Here is a 21,316-nt window from a genome sequence, read left to right on the forward strand (position 1 = left end):
CAAAGAAAAAAGTTTTGAAGTACATACATGTCATCATTAACAGCCCTTATATTCATTAAATACAAGAAACACAATAAAATCAATGAAAGACTGCGCCGAACAGGACAAACCAATGTTCAAGACAACAAACTGCAAATACAAGAAGAAAAAAATGAGGAATAATTATGAAAAACATGAGATGAAGAGTCCTTGAAAGTGAGTTGATAGGTTGTGCAAACAGTTCAGAGATGGGGTGAGTTAAGTTATCCCCACTGGTTCAAGAGCTGAATGGTCGATGGGTAATAGCTTCTTGAACCTGGTGGTGTGGGTCTTTATGCAGCAGTGAGAAGAAATTATGGCCTGGATGTTGGGGATCCTTGATGATGGATGCTGCTTTCAAGCAACTGCACTCCATATAGATCTGTTCAATGGTGGGGAGGGCCGTATTCACTACTTTTTGTAGGTTTTTCTGTTCAAGGGCATTGGTGTTTCCACACTGGCCGTGTTTCGCTGGCACTGAGTGAAAGATTGCTGTAGTGGCACCAGCCAGCCAAATTTTCTATCTCCCTCCTATATGCTGATTCGCCACCATCTTTAATTTGGCCAACAACAACTGTGTCGTCAGCAAACTTAAATACGGCATTTAAGTTTAAAACTGAGAATCCAGTGCACAGAGGTATTGAGGCCTAAGTTTTGAAGCTCATTGTTAAGTTTTGTGGGGAGTATAATATTGAATGACGTGCTGTAGTCTGTGACAAGCATCTCAATCGGTCAGTCAGCTTTTGAACAGAGGTAAACAACGACCCTTCATCGTTCCGTGAAGCAGACTCCAGCCCGCTGTCGTCGATGGTCGACCTCTGCCTCTTCACGGCACAAAACAACTCGAGCTGGCCTAGTCGAGTTTGGCACTGCGCCCGCAGCGCGGGATCCGGAAGTAGCTGGCGTCCGATCTTGCGCCACGGACCGAGGTGGAAGTTACCTCACAGAGAGCGCGAGGCCGCACCGGGGTTAGAGCGCATGCGTGGGATCGAACGGCGACTGAACCGGCAGTAACGTAGAGCGCGACTAAAGCGGGCCTGGTGAGTGGGCCCGAAACGGGGCGGGGGTGAGCTCAGGATGAGAGAGGAAAAGACAGTGGTGTGGGGTGGGTGAGAGAAGGAAATGAAGGAAAAGTTCGGAAGGTTGCGGAGGAGAGAGAGAGCGCCTCAGAAGGGTGAGGAAGAGAGAGTGAAGACGAGCCCCTGGAGGGAGATGGGTAGAAAGAAAGAGTGTGCTCTTGGAGGAAGGAGAGGGAGGTCTGCAAAGGGAGGAGAGTGACAGGGATTTGGGGGGGGGGGGTGGGGAGAAAGAGAGGTTCTTTGGACGAACGGAATGGGAGGGAGGTAGAGTCCCGAAGAGGGAGGGTCTCCTATATGGAGGGGGGAGTGGGAAGGAAGGTCTCTGGGAGGTGTGGGGGTGGGAGAGGGAGGATCTCCGGGAGGGAAGGAAATGGGGGGGGGAGGAGATGGGGTAGGGGGAGGGAGGGTCTCCGGGCGGGAGGGAGATGGGGTAGGGGGAGGGAGGTAATTGAGTGAGGAAGTCCCCTGGAGGAGGGAGGGAATGGAGGCAGGAGTTTGTCTTGATGGAGGGGGAAGGGAGGTCCCCCCTGGAGGGAGATAATGAGGGTGTAGGAGGGACGTCCCCTGAAGGGAGGGAATGGTGGGGGAGGGAGGTTCCTGAGGTGGGGACAAGAGTGGGAGCCAGGGAGGGGCACTGGAGAGAGGATTATTTAAGAAAGGTTGCTTTTACGTTATACATATCATTAGGTTAATTTTCATTCTAAACTTCATGGAGTAGAGTAATAATTAAAGATTTTAACTAATACATTGAGAAAATTATGCAAATTTGGTGTGCTTCAGCTGGTTTGGGTATTGAGAAGCTCTTAAAGTATAAGAAACAGCATTTAGTATTTTGAAAACATGAAATGCATTTTAAAATCTTCATCTTGTCCCATTTTGCCATCAGGCCTTGTGCATGAAACTAAGTTCTTTGGATAGCAACTTGATTCTATTAGACTGTACGACATAGGAGCAGAATTAGGCTATTTGGCACATCGAGTCTGCTCTGCCATTTCATCATGGCTTATTTATTTTTCCCTCTCAAACCTATTCTTGTAATGTTTGCCCTTACTAATCAAGAACATTTCAACCTCCCCTTTAAATATACCCAATGACTTGGCCTCCAAAGCTGTTTGGCAATGAGTTTCATAGATTCACCATCCTCTATCTAAAGCAATACCTCCTCATCTCTGTTCTGAAGAGACACCCCTTGGGTCTGAGGCTATGTCCTCTGCTCTTAGATTCCTCCACTAAAGGAAACATCATCTTCACATCCACTCTATCTAGGCCTTTCAATATTTGATAGACTTTAATGATATTCCCAGGGATTTGCCTGGTGGCCGCTGATGGAGTAATAGCTCTCTGCTGGTGCTCCTAATTTACTTTTGTCTCCAGTCTTTTAAAATACTACTGTTAGACGGATTAGTATATTACAATGACTACCAAAGCAGCTTTGGAAGCTGTTACGGGCTCAATTCAAAAGCTTACTGAGGAGTTTCAACAGTTCAGAAAAGAAGCGTTGGCTGATTCGCAACAAATCAGTGCTGAAATTAAACAAATAGCTACAAAATTTGAAGATATTCAAGCAGTTCTAATCAAGCATGATAAGAAGATAAAGGAACATGAAGAGGTTATTACTATACTGGGTGAGAGAATGGATGATTTGCAAAAGCTGTATGAAAAACAATCCCAAGTCCAATGAAATACTGAGACAGAAGATTATTGATTTGGAAAACAGAAGTAGGAGAAACAACTTACGAATCTTGGGAAAGGAGATTGTCCTGAAGAATTCTTTGCAACCCTTTTGATGGAATTATTCCCTGATATTATAAAGTCTTTGCCTTTGATTGATCATGTTCACAGATCACCTATCTACGGTTCGACTTCAAAATCAAAACCAAGATCAGTCATTATATGTTTCCATGAATTTCAAATAAAGGACTGTCTGATTTGTGATGCCTGTGGAAAAGCTATGATTGACTACTAAGGTCAGAAGATTCGAATTGTTGAAGATTTTTCATCAGAAATTATGGCAGAAAGCGTTAAGTTTAAAAAAAGTTATGGCGGAGCTATACAGGCAAAATTTTAAGCCTTCCCTTCTTTCTCTGGCGGCTCAACTGAGGATCACAATGGGAGATGGATCATTTAAATGGTTTTGTATGAAGGAGCAGGCGCAAGAATTTTTAGACTCAAAAAATGACTATACTTATATTGAATTGATTAAACATCTTGCAAAAACAGATGTACTATATATTAAAAAATACTTTAATATTTTTCAGTATGAATAATTGCTCTTTCTGTTTGATAAACCTGTCTAAGCTTGATTTTTACTGTATATTATTTAGTCTTGGTTGGAACAGTAAATAACCTTGAATTCTTTGGAGCGGTTCCAACAGGCTTTCTAAGGGAATGTTTTCAGTGGGGGTAGATAACGGTTGTTCTTTGACCGATTTTCTCTCTTTGGGAGGAGGGAGGGTGATGGGGGGTTCTTTTTTCTTGAAGCTGATTTGGGAACCTAGTCAATTCTGTTGCTTAGCTAATATATCTCAAGGTTTATTATTTGAGTTTATATACATTTCTCTGATTGCAACTTTAACCTTTCTTATAAATAGTTTTAAAATGGATCAAAGTATTAATTTACTCAGTTTTAACGTGAAAGGGCTAAATCACCCCGTGAAAAGAAATAAGATTTTTGCCTATATTAAAAAACTTACAGAACCAATTGTGTTTCTTCAAGAAATCCATGTACGGAAGTGCGGCAATTCACGCCGTTTTAATTGATGGAGACAATCTCATTATCATTCCTCGTTTTAGGCCAAAGCCAGAGGGGTTTCAATCCTTATAATAAAGTTCCCTTTGTTCAACATAAAGTAATTTCTGATACTAATGGGCATTTTGTTATAGCATCAGGAAAACTAAATAACTAACTAATGGTATTTGCCAGTGTGCATGCTCTGAATATAGATGACCCAGGTTTCTTTGAGCATTTTTTTTCCACTTTTGCCAGATCAAAGTCTGTACTCATTGGTGATGGGTGGAGGCTTTAACTGTTGCTTAGGTCCAGTTTTAGATCGTTCATCTTCTAAACTAATGATACCAAATAAATCAGCTGTGTTTATTAAATCTTTTTTAATGAAATGTGGCATTGTTAATGCTTGGCGTTTTTTTTCAAGGAATATTCATTTTTTTCTCATGTCCATCATACATATTCCAGGATTGATTATTTTTATTGATAGCCAAATGATTCCATTAGTTCGATCCTGTGAATATAAAGAGATTGCTGTCTCAGATCATGCTCCTGTGCTCCTATCTTCAAATCTCCCTGGTCTTCTTCAAGCAAATAGGTTTTGGCCATTTAATCTAACTTTGTTATCTGATAAAGATTTTTTAAGGTTTATGGAGAGACAAATTACTTTTTTTTTGGAAGAGAATACATTAGAGGAGACTTCTAGTCTTATCAGATGGGATGCCTTTAAGGCGTATATTACAGGACAAATTATTTCTTATACTGCAAGTATTAAGAAAAAAGCTAATAAAGAGAGAAGTGATTTACCTAATCAGCTGAAACAGTTAGACCAAAAGTATGCCTTGGCTCCAGAACCTGCGTTATATAAAAGACATGTTGAAACTAAAACTAAGTATGATCTCCTTTTAACCTATTCAATTGAAACCCAACTCCTAAAAGATAAAAGTTAATTTTATATTCATGGAGATAAAACAGGTAAATTATTGGCTGATCGAATTAAAACCTTTATAGCTAAACAGCAGATTAAAGAAATATGCAGAGCTAATGGTGATAGGACAACTGATTGTTTAGAAATAAATGATACTTTTAAAGAATTTTATTCTAAACACTATAGTTCTGAATCTTCTAAGGATAATACTGTAATGAACAATTTTTTTAGACCAACTAAACATTCCTGCAATTTCTGCTGACAACAATAAGTTGTTGGAACAACCTACTTCTTTCGAGGAAATTGTTGAGGCTGTGCGTTCATTACATTTGAGGAAAGCTCCGGGTCCAGATGGATTTTCTGGAAAGTCATTTATGTTCAGTTTTTTTGGATTCATTCACTTATTCTTAAAAATAATAAGGATCCAACTGAATGCTCTTATAGACCAATTTCTTCACTTAATGTTGATACTAAGATCCTATCTAAAGTTTTGGCCCATAGGATAGAAAATATTTAACCATCTGTCATTTCCGATAACCAAACTGGATTTATCAAAAATCAATATTCTCATTTTAATATTCGTTGGTTATTAAATGTTATTTATTCTCCTAACATGATATCGGAATGTGTGTTATCCCTAGATGCTGAGAAAGCTTTCGACAGAGTTGAATGGAATTATTTATTTAAAACTTTAGAAAAATTCAATTTTGGACCTGTTTTCATTCAAAGGATTAAATTACTTCATTTAGCTCCTTTCATTAGAGTTATCACTAATTCTCATAATTCCAAACCATTTAAGCTTCAACGTGGCACTAGATAAGTCTGTCCGTTGAGCCCTTTGCTTTTTGATCTGGCCTCAGCCATTGCCTTTTGAGAATCTAATGATATCACTGGTATTTTAAGGAGAGACACTGTTTACAAAGTCTCGCTATATGCTGATGATCTGCTGCTATTTTTAATGTTGAGACTTCGTTACCCCATGCACTTTCTTTACTCTCCTGTTTTAGCCAGTTCTCAGGTTATAAATTAAACCAACATAAAAAATAAACTTTTCCTTGTGAATAATTTGATACCAACAAATTCTAACCTTCCTTTTAAAAATTGTAAGAAACCAATTTACCTACTTCGGTGTAACAATCACTTAAAACTATAAATGTCTATTTAAAGAAAATTTTCTTACCCTGTTGAATCACATAAATAGGATACTATCAAATTGGTCGCCTCTATCGTTATTGCTGATTGGCTGAATTAACTATCAAAATGAACATATTACCTAAATTTATATATCTTTTTCAGGCATTGCCTGTTTTTATTCCTAAATCTTTTTTGATTCTATTATATCATATATGGAAGAATAAGCAGTCTAGATGAAATAAAATTCATCTTCTGAAAGATAAAAAGGAGGATTAGCCTTACCAAACTTTAGATTTTATTATTGGGCAGTTAATATAAGAAATCTTACATTTTGGTTATATTACATTAATCGTGAGGATTGCCCGATGTGGGTTTTTTAGAAGCTAACTCTGTTAATAAATTTTCTATTATTTCTCTTCTTGGATCCTCACTTCCTTTGTCTCTGAGCAAGTTAACTGGTAATCTGGTAGTTAAACACACTATGAGAATTTGGATACAATTTGGCTTATTGAGATTTTCTCTTTCGAGTCCCATTTTTTTCCGAATTATTTTTTTAAACCCTCTAGGATTGATGTGGCTTTTAAAGAATGGGATAGATTAGGTATTAAATGCTTTCAGGACTTGTTCGTAGAGGGAAGTCTTTTTTTGTTTGAACAATTGTCAACTAAAAATAGTTTACCCAAAACTTTTTTTTGATACCTACAAATAAGCGATTTTATTTTTTACAGTCTCAAATAAGTACATTTCCTAAAAGTCCTGATAAGAATCTACTGGATGTAATTTTTAATTTGAAACCTTTTTATTATGGATCTCTGTATATATATATATATATAAAATACACACACGCACACACACACACACACACACACTCGCTCCCTCTCTCTCTCCCCCCTCCCTCCCTCTCTCTTTCTTTTGTCGGAGGAAAGGCTATTATTTTGGGAGTCATCTGACTTGCACATTTTGGCTTTTATTTCTCTTATGGCTAGAAGGATGCTCTTGCTTAAATGGAAAGATGTGGCACCTCCTATTTACGCCCAATGGTTACGTGATGTGATGTCATGTTTAAATTTAGAGAAGATTCGATGTTCAATCTCTGAATCTAGCCAAGACTTTTGAACATTGTGGGGATCTTTTTTGAATTATTTTCAAAACCTTTGATTTTCTGTTAAAGCACAGATGATGACTAATTTTTTTTTTCTTTTACTAATCAGCTTCGGTCTTGGTAGTGGGTGAGTTTTTTTTATATAATAAAATTACTATATTTCAATGTTACAAATTAATTAATCTGTATGAATGTAGGGTAAGGAGTATTCATATGTGACTTAGTATAATGTATTTATATTTTTTCTTGTTCTCTGTATTCCTCTATGTAAATTAATAAAAATATTGGAAAGCTCTTTCATTCCTGCAATCATTCTTGTGAACCTCTTCTGGACCCTCTCTAATGCTAGTACATCTTTTCTTGAGGACTCCCATGTCTCTTTGATAGATAGATAGATACTTTATTCATCCCCATGGGGAAATTCAACTTTTTTTTCCAATGTCCCATACACTTGTTGTAGCAAAACTAATAACATACAATACTTAACTCAGTAAAAAATATGATATGCATCTAAATCACTATCTCAAAAAGCATTAATAATAGCTTTTAAAAAAGTTCTTAAGTCCTGGCGGTTGAATTGTAAAGCCTAATGGCATTGGGGAGTATTGACCTCTTCATCCTGTCTGAGGAGCATTGCATCGATAGTAACCTGTCGCTGAAACTGCTTCTCTGTCTCTGGATGGTGCTATGTAGAGGATGTTCAGAGTTTTCCATAATTGACCGTAGCCTACCCAGCGCCCTTCGCTCAGCTACCGATGTTAAACTCTCCAGCACTTTGCCCACGACAGAGCCCGCCTTCCTTACCAGCTTATTAAGACGTGAGGCGTCCCTCTTCTTAATGCTTCCTCCCCAACACGCCACCACAAAGAAGAGGGCGCTCTCCACAACTGACCTATAGAACATCTTCAGCATCTCACTACAGACATTGAATGACGCCAACCTTCTAAGGAAGTACAGTCGACTCTGTGCCTTCCTGCACAAGGCATCTGTGTTGGCAGTCCAGTCTAGCTTCTCGTCTAACTGTACTCCCAGATACTTGTAGGTCTTAACCTGCTCCACACATTCTCCATTAATGATCACTAGCTCCATATGAGGCCTAGATCTCCTAAAGTCCACCACCATCTCCTTGGTCTTGGTGATATTGAGACGCAGGTAGTTTGAGTTGCACCATATCACAAAGTCCTGTATCAGTTTCCTATACTCCTCCTCCTGTCCATTCCTGACACACCCCACTATGGCCGTGTCATCAGCGAACTTCTGCACATGGCAGGACTCCGAGTTATATTGGAAGTCTGATGTGTACAGGGTGAACAGGACTGGAGAGAGTGCGGTTCCCTGCGGCGCTCCTGTGCTGCTGACCACCGTGTCAGACCTACAGTCTCCCAACCGCACATACTGAGGTCTATCTGTCAAGTAGTCCACTATCCAATCCACCATGTGAGAGTCTACTTCCATCTTTGCACCTCTGATTTCTGAATTTTCTCCCTGTTTAGAAAATTCTCATTGCCTTTATTCCTTCTATCACTACTTTGACTGTTTTCCTAATGTGTCCAAGTCCTTCAGGTTTCCTGCTTCCTCAATCCTACCTGCACCTCTGTGTATTTTGGCCATAAAGGCATCGATTCCATCATCCAAGTCATTGACATATAATGTGAAAAGAAATGGTCACAGCACCAATCCTTTTTTGAATCAATAATTTCTTGGTGTATGCCATCTTTCCTTACTTTTAAAGCTAAGAGATCTATCATTTATTCATTAACTTTGAAGGACTGTATATAGCACTTGGCATGAAACGTGTCTTATCATAAGATGAGCAACAAACTGACTATTTTGAGGACAGATAGATCTTTCTCATTGGGTAACAGATTTGTTTTTGGCTGTACTCATTTGATTTGTGGATTGCTGTGTGGATGAAGGACAGGAGGCATTTATGAATTTATTTTAAGGACAAGTTGGTATTCCTAGGTAGGAAGGGAATGAGGTAGTGGAGAAAATGTTCTTGCGTCATAAAAAAGCATATTCTACAACTGGAACTTTGACTTAAATGAAATCAACAATTTGAGCACACTATTTTGGGGGGGGGGAATGTGTGTGTATGTATGTTGGTTCAGTTTATTCTTCAAATAATTTAAAATGTCCTAATGTTGCAATACAAGTGACTTTTGACATTTGTTTCTGGAGATGGTTTTTGTTCCTGTCGCAGCTTTCTCTTTGTGTTAGCCTAATATTTGATTGCTCACCTGATCAGATTTTCCATTTCAGATATTTGGTTGTTGGATGATTCTTGACATTTGAAATAATCCTCAATTTGTATCAAAGGTTAAAAGGTCAAATTTAATGTCAGAAATGTATGACTTCCGGTAAGATGGTGATTATTTAGTCGCTTCAGAATTTTGCTCCGTTATATTTCTTATCTTCACACTACGTGTCTCCCTTTTTAAACCTTAGTTCGTTATTTTATTTGTTTTTTCTCTGCCTGCGAATACGTCTATCTTATAATGGCTACAAAAAATACTAAACTCGGGGAAAAAAGAAACTTCCATGTCTCTGTCGGCCGAGATTCTCTCTATCCTGGAACAGAATCGACCAGACATTCGAACTGATATCAAGACTGAATTTAGAGCCTCTATTAGTCAGCTGGAGTCAAAATTGGATCAGATTAACGCCAGAGTGGATGACCAAGCCGAACATTTATCTCGCATCGACCTAACTGCTGAAGATTTAAAACGTCGCGCTCAGCATCTGGAAACTCTCTGCTCCAACTTAACGGAGCAAAACAGCAAACTTACTTCCAAAATGGCGGATCTTGAAAATCAGAGCAGGTGCTGCAATCTACGAATTCTCGGTTTGCCGGAGGCCACCGAAACGGGTTCTTCCGTTGAATTTTTCTCTTCTTTCCTCTGTGAGATTTTTGGGAAATAATTTCTCCCAACTCCACCTGAGTTAGAAAGAGCTCACAGGGTTTATGTCCCTCGAGCTGTTTTGGGTTCTAGACCACGGCCAATTATCCTGTGTTTCCATCGATATCAGGTGAAAAACCGTTTGATTATGGAGGCACGCCGAAGAGGTACTCTGACCTTCCGTAATAATACCATTAGTATCGTGGAAGATTATGCCCCCCAGGTTCTGAAGATGCGTGCCGAGTTCAAAGGTGTTATGAAAGAGCTCTTTAATCGTGGATTCCAACCTTCTCTTTGTAATCCTGCCGATCTTCGAATTACGCTTACTACTGGAGAATATAAGTGGTTTAAATCAGTTAAGGAGGCTGAGTTGTTTGTTGGAAATCTTCCAGCCATCTTGACTTCTTTGGACCCGGTTTGATTTTCTAAAATGGCTGATAAGTATTTCTTGAATTAAAGTTTTTTTTGCGAACTCAGACTCTACTTGAATAACTTAGACATTAACTACTGAGATTCTAAGGGTTCTAGTTAGTCTCTCCCTGGACTTGGTGCGATTTTCTTAAATAGATGATTTAAATTTAATGTTTCCCTGTGGACTTAGATTTTACTTGTGTAATTTACTTTTGAATAACTTTATAGAGAACTACAATTGGTCTTAATTTGTTTCGGAGGCTTGGAGTTTCTTATTGAAGGTCTCCCTGTCGATTTATGGTATAAGACTTGCCTTTTTTTTAAAACGGCTGATATGTACTCTCTTTAAATATAAAATTTCCCCCTTTTTCCCCTCTATCTTTCTCTTTCAATTTTTCATAGTTTCTCGTGGGTAGGTTAGCTCTTGATTTTTTTTGTATTAAGTTTTATTTTTTCTGATGAAGTTGTTCCTATTTGTAATTTTGCTTTCTAGTGCATAAATTAGTTAGTATTTGCTATATTATTTACACGGAGCTTATGTTAATGTTACGGAACTGGAAGTTGTTTTTGGGGTATCATGTTTTTTGTAGAGCTAGCTGCTTTTTTGGGCAGCCATCTAGTTTTGGGTTGTGAGGGTGGGGTGGGTTCTCCAGTCCCAACACTATTTATTGTTTTTTCTGTTTTTCCTTGTTATTCAGGACATGTTTGTGTCCTGATCTTATTGATTTATGTTTATATTTTTGCTCCAAACTGTTATTGCAATGTTTGATTTTTATATTATGCCTACTACCTTTTACGTATTAACAATTGATAATGGTTAATACATTGAAATTTGTGAGCTGGAATGTAAAGGGATTGAATCATCCTGTTAAAAGAAGGAAGGTCTTCTCCCATATTAAGCAACTCAAAGCTGACATTGCTTTCCTTCAAGAAACTCATATTCGTAGTTTTGATAATTCTCGGCTTATGTCAAAGTGGGTGGGTCAGCATTTTCATTCATCCTTCCCGGCCAAAGCTGGGGGGGGGGGGTGGGGGTTTCCATTCTTATTAACTCAAATATTCCTTTTGAACTCCATAGTAAGATATCTGATACAAATGGCCGTTTTATTATTGTTTCTGGTAAATTATATAATACTAAAGTTGTACTAGCTAACCTGTATGCTCCCAACTCTGACGATGTTACCTTTTTTGAACGTTTTTTTTCTCATTACCAGATCTGAATTTATATTCTCTTATGGCGACTTTAACTGCTGGTTAGACCCAAATTTGGATCGATCGTCCCCTGTTACTAGATCACCTACTAAATCTGCTTTAGCTATTCACTCTTTTTTTTCTAACTATGGTATCTCTGATATATGGCGTTTCCTTCATCCTATTGAGAGAGATTATTCCTTTTTTTCACATGTTCACCATACCTTTACTAGAATTGACTATTTTTAATTGATAATCAATTTATTTCATTTGTCCATTCTTGTGACTATCAGAGTATACTGATCTCCGATCATGCCCCAGTTACTTTGTCTCTAAATTTTCCTCATCTCCCTCAGAGGAATAAACATTGGCGTTTTAACCGGACTTTATTATCGGATGATGATTTTCTAAAGTTTATTAAGGATCAGATAACTTTTTTTTAAACACTAATACGTCATCTGAAATTTCATCCCAGATTGTCTGGGATGCTATGAAAGCATTTTTGAAGGGTCAAATAATTTCATATACAGCGAATCTTAACAGAAAGTCCCGTATAGAGCGATTAGACTTAATTAATCAGATTAAAGAATTAGATCAATTATATGCTCAGACTAAAAACCCCGAATTATATAAGAAGCATGTAGAAGTTCAAACTAAATTTGACCTTCTCTCTACTCAACCAGTTGAACGTCAACTTCTTGAAAGTAAGAGTCGCTTTTATATTCACGGTGACAAATCTGGTAAATTTCTAGTTAATCAGTTGAGACGTTCTAAAGCTAAACAACATATTACAAAGATCTGGAAGGAGAACGGATATTACATTGAATCACTCAGAAATTAATGACATATTTAAAAAATTTTATTCTTGGCTTTTTTCCTCTGAATCTCTGAATGAGAATATTTCTGTTGATCTTTTTTTAAATAGCTTGAGTATCCCTTCGCTTTCATCTGATTCTAAAGCAAAACTTAATGTGCCTATATCATTAGAAGAAGTATCTTTTGCATTCTCTGCACTGTCTTCAGGCAAATCTCCTGGACCTGATGGGTTCCCCATAGAATTTTATAAATCATTCTCTTCACTTCTTTCACCTCAGTTACTCTCAGTGCTATCTGACTCATTTAACTATGGTAAATTGCCCCCCTCATTTAATGAGGCATGTATTATTTTATTAAAAAAGGGCGAAGATCCAACAGAGTGTTCCTCATACAGGCCGATTTCTTTGCTTAATGTTGATGTTAAAATTTTGGCCAAAGTTTTGGCTCATAGATTAGAAACTGTTATACCCTCTATTATTTCTGATGATCAAACTGGTTTTATTAAAAATCGTCTTCCTTTTTTTAATATACGGCGTTTATTCAATATTTTATATTCATCTTCAACTGGGACTCCTGAATGCGTTATCTCTCTCGATGCGGAGGAAGCATTTGATCGTAGAGTGGAACTACCTCTTTGCGGTTTTAGAAAAATTTGACCTCGGTCAAAGTTTTATCTCTTGGATCAAATTGCTATATTTATGTCCTACCGCCTCTGTTTTGACTAATTCTCAGCAATCCCAGTTATTTAACCTTAAATGTGGCACCCGTCAAGGATGTCCCTTAAGTCCCTTTCTTTTTGATTTGGCTGTAGACCCTCTGGCGATTGCATTTCAAAGCTGTCCTGAATTGACGAGGATCTGGAGGGGTGGTGTTGAGCATAAAGTTTCTCTTTATGCTGATGATCTATTACATTTTCTTTCAAATCCGTCCACATCCTTACCTCCAATGTTTTCACTCAATCAATTTAGCCAGTTCTCTGGCTGTAAACTTAATTTACATAAGAGTGAACTTTTCCCAATTAATAAAGAAGCACAAGTATTAGCATTTCGCGACCTCCCCTTTAAAGTAGTTGATAATAAATTTACCTACCTTGGTAGTACAGTTACAAGGAAGTTTAAAGATCTTTTTCGTGAAAATTTTGCCAATCTTTTGTACTCTACAAAACAGAGTTTGTCACAATGGTCACCTTTATCTATGTCCTTGGTAGGTCGTATTAATGTTATTAAAATGTATGTTCTCCCTAAATTTTTATATTTATTTCAATCTATTCCAATTTTCAATTCTAAAACCTTTTTTGATTCCTTAGACTCTATTATTTTGTCCTATCTGTGGAAGAGTAAGCGTTCTAGAATTAATAAAGTTTATCTTCAAAAATCTAAAAAAGAGGGTGGCATGGCCTTACCTCATTTTCGTCTATACTACTGGGCAGCTAACATTCGTTGTCTTATCTTCTGGTCTTTTTTTCATAGCCAGTCTAATCGCCCTAATTGGGTAGCAATGGAGCTGAATTCCACTAAAGATCTATCTATTTCTGCACTTCTTGGTTCTGCACTCCCTAGTAGTTTGTCTAGACTAATTGTTAATCCTCTTGTTAGACATACTTTGGGAATATGGGCCCAGTTTAGGAAATTTTATGGTTTTTCCCTTTCTAGTCCTATTTTACATAATTATCTTTTTCTACCTACTATGTATGATTCAACATTTTATGATTGGTATAGAAAGGGCATTAGGTATTTTGAAGATCTTTTTATCGATAATCGCTTCGCATCCTTTCAACAGCTCTCTGCTAAGTTCAATCTACCTAATGCCCATTTCTTTAGATATCTCCAAATTAGACATTTTATCAATCCTTTATTTCCCAACTTCCCTGAAATGCCCGAGAAAAATGCTATGGACTTATTTCTTTCTATTAATCCACTGGGTAAAGGCTTAATATCCTTTATCCGTGATAAATTAGTATCCTTATGGCGTGCCCCTGTGGATAAAATCAGAATGGCTTGGGAGCATGACTTAAATATCCCTTTATCTGATGAGGTTTGGGACTCGATTCTCAAATCGGTTAATTCAACTTCTCTTTGTGCTCGTCACTGTCTTTTACAGTTTAAGATTGTTCATAGGGCCCATATGTCCAAATCTAAACTACCGTAGATTCCGGACTACAGAGCGCACCTGATTAAAAGCCGCTGGCTCTAATTTTAGAAATAAAATCAATTTTTTAATTGTAAAGGCCGCACCGGATTTTAGGCCGCACCGCTACTTTTAAATATACATACGTATCGGTAACACAAATTACGTTGCATATACTTTTTTACTGAACAGCACGAACAACATTCCAATATCTCCTAGCGACTGGTAAAAATATATATACTGCAGCCTACCAGGAAAAGTTATTGATCGCCTTTAACTTAAAAGCAGCGTTTTCGCTCGGGTCTGACGCGCTTGCGTAACGCGATCGGGTCTAATCGGGTCTGACGCGCTTGCGTAACGCGATCGGGTCTAATCGGGTCTGATGCGCTCGGGTCTGACGCGCTTGCGTAACGCGATCGGGTCTGACGCGCTTGCGTAACGCGATCGGGTCTAATCGGGTCTGACGCGCTTGCGTAACGCGATCGGGTCTAATCGGGTCTGATGCGCTCGGGTCTGACGCGCTTGCGTAACGCGATCGGGTCTAATCGGGTCTGACGCGCTTGCGTAACGCGATCGGGTCTGATGCGCTCGGGTCTGACGCGCTCGGGTCTTGCCTTTCTTCGAGTATTTTCCATGTTGATGAGGGTGAGTACAAATGACTGATTTACAATAATTTAATTGTGAAAGTGCGCTTGATTTATCGTACAATTTCATTGGACCTCTGTGAACTACTCATCAATTTTATTGGTCTACTGTTACGAGGCAAAATGTTTACGAGGCGGCATGAAAAAAAACCATGTATTAGCTGCTCTGGATTAAAGGCCGCAGAGTTCAAAGCTGTTCAAAATGTGGGAAAAAAGTAGCGGCTTATAATCCGGAATCTACGGTATCTCAATTTTATCCTAATATTAGTCCTCTTTGTGATAAATGCAAAAGTGGCGAGGCTTCTTTTATTCATATGTATTGGACTTGTCCTAGTCTAGAGAAATTTTGGAGAGATGTTTTTATAACCTTATCCTGTATTCTGAATCGCCACTTAGAACCTAACCCTTTAATTGCTCTGTTTGGTTTCTTGGGTGAGACAGATATACGCTTGAGTTCGACTAAATGTTGAATATTATCTTTTGCTTCTCTGCTGGCTAGACTTCTAATTCTTCTTAGATGGAGAGATGTTGCCCCACCCACGCATGCTCAATGGCTTAACGATATCATGTCCTGTTTAGACCTTGAAAAAATTCATTATTCAATTCTTAATTCGGATATAAAGTTTCATAAGGTCTGGGGATTGTTTATTGAGTATTTTCATAACTTTCTTTTTAATTAAGTTTTTTTTTCAGTCCCTTGCTTTCAGCTTTTTTTTGGTTAGTAGGCATTATTATCTTCTGTTTTCAATTGTATTTACAGTTTTGGGGGTTTGAATGTTCTGATTTATATTTTCTACATTTTGTTTGGTTGGTCTGGAGTTTTTTTTGTGGGGTTGGGGGTGGACACTACCTTTACACGACTTCAACTTGGGTGCCTTTTCAGTTATTTTATTTTGTATTATATTACTATTGTATGTTCATCTTGCACTGTACTAATTTCTTATTTTGTTTTTGGGGTTTTTTTTTGTTTGTAGTGTTGTAGAAAATGCATAAAAAAATCAAAAAAAAAGAAATGTATACAATATACATCCTGAAATGCTTTTCTTTGCAAACATCCACGAAAACAGAGAAGTGCCCCCAAAGAATGAACGACAGTTAAATGTGAGAGCCTCAAAGTCCCCCCCCCCAGCTACCCCCGCGCGTAAGCGGTAGCGATCACCCCCTCCCCCCACCAGCAAGTAAAATTCACATCAGTACCATCACCAAGCCCAAGCGTGTGCTAAGCAATAGCAAAGACACAGACCAAAGTTATCCCAAAAGCTTCGCGTTTCATCCGACAATCGACAAACCAAAAGTTCTCTCTCTCCCTGGCAAGGGAGAAGGAGGTGCCCCCCCATTTTCACAGCGAGCGGGAGACACAAAACAACCTGCTGGTTTATGATGTTAAAAGTCTGTTTTGTCGCTTTTTTTTCAAGTTCTCTGTCCTAAGGTCGCAAAGACCTCGGGTCTTCAGACCCACAGCGAAAGATTTTCTGGCCTCCTCAACGACACACGAGTCTCCTGCCGTGATCCCAACCCTCGAACCGCCTGTCTCCAGAGCCCTGAGATCTTAGGCTTCTGAACACGATCGAAACTCAGGCCAGACCCTTGGCATGTTGAATAACGGCCAGTCATGGAACCCTGAGAATGGGCCCCATTCCTGCAAAGAACTGAAGCCTGCGTGTAACTCCAGGTCATGGTCTTCAAAAGAACCCTGAAAGGGAAAAATAAAGATATTAAAGATAGAAATAGAGCTGTTTCCGAAGATGCAAGCAAAGGAGTTGCTGTTAGGTGCCATCATTCCTCCTAAGCTCTGCCATCTCTGTGATGGTCATAGTTTTGGCAATGTTTGAGGAAATGCAATTAAATCCTAAGGTTGAAATCATAGGTTATAATACTACTTGTAGTTAATAAATGATATTTAACAAAAATGGTATGAGATGGGAGACAAAGGGACCAGTTTGGAATAGTTGAAAAATGTTTGGAGAAATATTTTGATTAGAAATAAAGTACAGTTTAAATGGACCAAGTATGTGACGCCAGTTCCCCATATTCATCAGTTCTCTGAATTTTTGAGAAAAAATACCTGCCTTCCCTTTTTTTAAACTCCAATGATCTAATATCCACAACACTGTGCTTTATAGAATTCCAGAGTTTCACCACCGTCTGTGAGAAGTTCCTAACCGCCTCAATTTTAAATGACTGTTCCCTCAGGTAGGTAGAATGAGCAAAGAGGTTCTGCTGAGGGAATTTGAGCAGCTAAGGACTAAATTTAAAAAGCAGAACCAAAAAGGTGATAACCTCTGGATTACTTCCTGAGCCATGCGCAAATTGGCACAGGTTCAAGAAGATTGGAGTTAAGTGCTTGGCTCAAGGTTTGGTGTGGGAGAAGTGGGTTTAAATTCATGGGAAACTGGCGCCAGGATTGGGAAGGGAGGGAGCTCTTCCATTGGGATGGGTTCCACCTGAGCTATGATGGGACCTGGATCCTGGCAATTTACAAAACCAGGGCTCTGGCTGCGGCTTTAAACTAAACTGCGGGGGGTGGGGGGGAGGGGTGTTGGGTTCAACAAATTGGAGAAGTACGGATAAAGTAAAAGAGGAAAGTGGATAAAGTAAAAGCAAAAGTTAACAGAGAAAGGTAAGGGTGGAGTGCAGAAAGGTAAAGTGCAGAAAAGACAAAGATTACTAGATTTTAAAAGCACAATGAGTGTGAAGGGACTTTATCTGAATGCCCATAATATTTGAAACGAGGTCAGCGAACTTGTGGCACAAATCAGTATAAAGGGGTATGATTTAGTGACCATTACAGAAACGTGGTTGCAGGGTGGAGAGGATTGGGATATCAGGCAATACAGAAGAATAGGCAGGAAGTAAGGGAGGTGAGATAGCGTGAAATCAGAGTGATAGTGAGAGACGATATAAGATCTAAGGTGCAGAATGTTGAATCCATCTGGGTAGTGATTAGGAATAGTAAAGGGAAAATAATCACTGGTGGGAGTTGTGTATTGGTCGGCGAATAATAACATTGCAGTGGCACAGGTAATAAACCAAGAAATACCTGAGGCATGTAAGAATGGAACAGCAGTTATTGTGGGGGACTTTAACTTGAATATAGATTGGGTGAATCAAGTTGGTTGAGGCAGTCTTGAGGACTTCATGGAATACATGCATGATAGCTTTCTTGAACAGCATGTTACTGAACCTACAAGGGAGCATGCTATCTTAGATTTGGTTCTATGCAATGAGACAGGTAAAATCAGCTATCTTGTAGTTAGGGATCCTCTTGGAAAGAGTGATCACAGTATGATTGAGTTCTTCATACAAATGGAGAGTGCAATAGTTTGATCTAAAACCAGAGTATGATGCTTAAACAAGGGAAACTACAATGGGATGAGGGAGGAGTTGAATAGGATAGACTGGGAACACAGGCTATATGGTGGGACGGTTGAGGAAGAGTAGAAGATTTTCAAAGAAATTTTTCACGGTGTTCAACAAATGTATATTCTAGTTAAAACCAAGGACAGTAAAGATGTAAAGATGGATATAAGGAAATAAAAGAAGGCATCAAACTAAAAGCTCGTGTGTACAAAGTTGCCAAGAGTAGTGGGAAACTGGAAGATTGGGAAAACTTTTAAGAGCAACCACTAAGTGAGCAATAATGAAGGGAAGATAGATTATGAAAATAAACTAGCACAAAATACAAAAGCGGATAGTAAAAGTTTTTATAATTGTATATTAGCCTCCTATCTTTCTGGACATCTTAGGAAATGGCTTGTTAGCCCTCACTGGCAGTCTCCCAATCAGCACTGAGAAACCCACCATTCTTTGGCCTCGTACATCTAGGGTATACTCACTGTGGTCCTGTCAAATCTGAGAGATTTGGACGTCTCTCCCATCCAAGCCGTGGTTGGTGTGAATTTGCTGCCCTGATACAGCTTGTTGCCAGGAAATAACAGACCCTACACTACATATAATTAAAGTAAGAATATTTATGAATATTAACTTAACTAAAGAGTTAGTAAAGAAAAGAAAGAAAAACCAAAAATGCCCCATTATAATTAAACAGTCAAATGCACCGTTTGGAGCTCGACTCTTCCAAAAGTCTTATTCACCGATCCTCAGTAGACTCCTCCACCTTGCTCCATCGAATCACGGTTCCCACTGAATTGAATCCTGTAACCGGCTCTTTCCAGTGTGTTCTCTCTTCAACCCCCACCGAACAAAGACCAAGGCTCAAACAGGTGTCAGGCACAAAAAACCCTGCCCCCCCCCACCCCCCGCCTTCTCTCCTGACTGGATGGCCCACATTCAGAAGCACCCGTTATCTCTAACAATAACCCAAACACTGCTTCTACAGAAAGACCATTACATGAAATACTGTACAATTCTAGCAGTGAAACTTTTACCAGGGCATTAAATATAAAGCAGAAAAAGGTGGCTAAAGTGAACGTAAGCCCCTCAGAGGACGAGAAGGGGGAATTTATATTGGGTAATGAGGAAATGGCTGAGGCTTTGGATGACTGTTTTGTGTTGGTCTTCATGATGGAGGACACATCTAACATGCCAAAGAGATGATATGGATTCGATGGATCCAATACCCAAGAGGAAGTGCTGAGCAAACTTGTAGGCCTGAAGATAGATAAGTCCGGAGGGCCTGATGGAATGCTTCCTAGGTTACTGGAAAAAAAATGGCAGAGGTTATAGTAGAGGTTTTGCTGATAATTTACCAAAATTCTCTGGACTCTGGGCAGTCCTGCCAGATTGGAAGAAGGTGAATGTCATGACACTGTTTAAAAAAGGTTGTAGGCAAAAGGCAGGTAACTATTGGCCAGTTAGTTTAACATCTGTAGTTGGGAATATGCATGAAGCTATTGTGAAAAAAGAAATAGCAGGGTATCTGGGGAAAAATGGATCCATCAGGTAGACGCAGCATGGATTCAGCAACTGTGCATGATATACATTAACGATCTGGAAGAGAGGACTGAATATAGTGTATCTAAGTTTGCTGATGGTATTAAGTTGAGTGGAAAAGCAAATTGTGCAGAAGATGCAGAGAGTCTGCAGAGTGATATAGATAAATTAAGCGAGTGGGCAAGGGTCTGGCAGATGGAGTACAGTGTTGGTAAATATGAGGTCATCCACTTTGGAAGGTCAGGTTATTTAAATGGTAAAAGATTGCAGCAGTGCAGAGGGACTTGGGAGTGCTTGTAAATGAATCACAAAAGGTTAGTTTGCAGTTACAGCAGGCTATCAAGAAGGCAAATGGAAGGTTGGCCTTCATTGCTAGAGGGACTGAATTTAAGAAGAAGAAGGTTATGCTGCAACTATATAAGAGTACTGGTGAGGCCGCATCTGGAGTACTGCATGCAGTTCTGATCTCCTTACTTGGCTATGGAAGTGGTGCAAAGGAGGTTCAGCAGGTTGATTCCAGGGATGAGGGGTTTAGACTATGAGGAGAGATTGAGTTGCCCTGGACTGTACTCACTGGAATTCGGAAGGATGAGAGGGGATCTTATAGAGACATAAAATTATAGAAGGGATAGATAAGATAGAGGCAGGAAGGTTGTTTCCACTAGTAAGTGAGACTAGAACTAGGGGACATAGCCTCAAGATTTGGGGGAGTAAATTTAGGAGGGAGATGAGGAGGAATTGTTTTTCTCAAAGAATGGTGAATTGTGGCATTCTCTGTCCTATGAATCAGTGGAAACTACCTCAGTAAATATATTTAGGACTAGGTTGGATAGATTTTTGCATAGTAGGGGAATTGAGGCTTATGGGGGTGGCAGGTAGGTGGAGATGAGTCCGTGGTCAGATCAGCCATGATCTTACTGAATGGCAGAGCAGACATAACAGGCCAGTTGGCCCACTCCTACTTCTATTTCTTGTGTTCTTATCTTGTAACTACAGTATATAATCTTGTTCTCACTCAGGAAACCACTGTATTTTGATTCCTTTTGCTGGCAACATCCATCATTCTTTCTCTCCCCCCCCCCCCCCCCCCCCTGTGTAATACAAGCATGCTTTAAAAAAATTGTAACTGGTCTGTTTACCATGGTAAAGACTTAGCAAGCTCAAATTAATAGGTCCTTCAAAAAGTTGAAAACTTTAGTTAGGGCTTTTACAATTTTCCCCTTTTTCCTTGGGAAATAAGCCTAATTGTATTCTCTCTTGGGCACGTCTCTTGGAGCTTAGAAAAATAGAGGGCTATGCGCTAGGGAAATTCAAGGCAGTCTCTAGAGTAGGTTACATGGTCAGCACA

General features: G+C 39.1%; 1 protein-coding gene across 3 annotated transcripts in view; it reads left to right on the plus strand.

Annotated features, from left to right (window-relative positions):
- Positions 1–938: 938 nt before the first annotated feature.
- LOC140733195 (cullin-9) overlaps positions 939–21,316 on the plus strand; it is a 292,661-nt gene continuing 272,283 nt past the window's right edge. For 2 of the 3 annotated variants that reach the window (XM_073056198.1, XM_073056200.1), the window contains exon 1: positions 939–1,058. The gene's annotated coding sequence lies outside the window, so the exon portion shown is untranslated. The remainder of the gene's footprint in view (positions 1,059–21,316) is intronic. The other variant, XM_073056199.1, reaches the window with a different exon arrangement.

The sequence above is a fragment of the Hemitrygon akajei genome, chromosome 9 (assembly GCF_048418815.1).
Source record: "Hemitrygon akajei chromosome 9, sHemAka1.3, whole genome shotgun sequence".
NCBI classification, from domain to species: Eukaryota; Metazoa; Chordata; class Chondrichthyes; order Myliobatiformes; family Dasyatidae; genus Hemitrygon; species Hemitrygon akajei.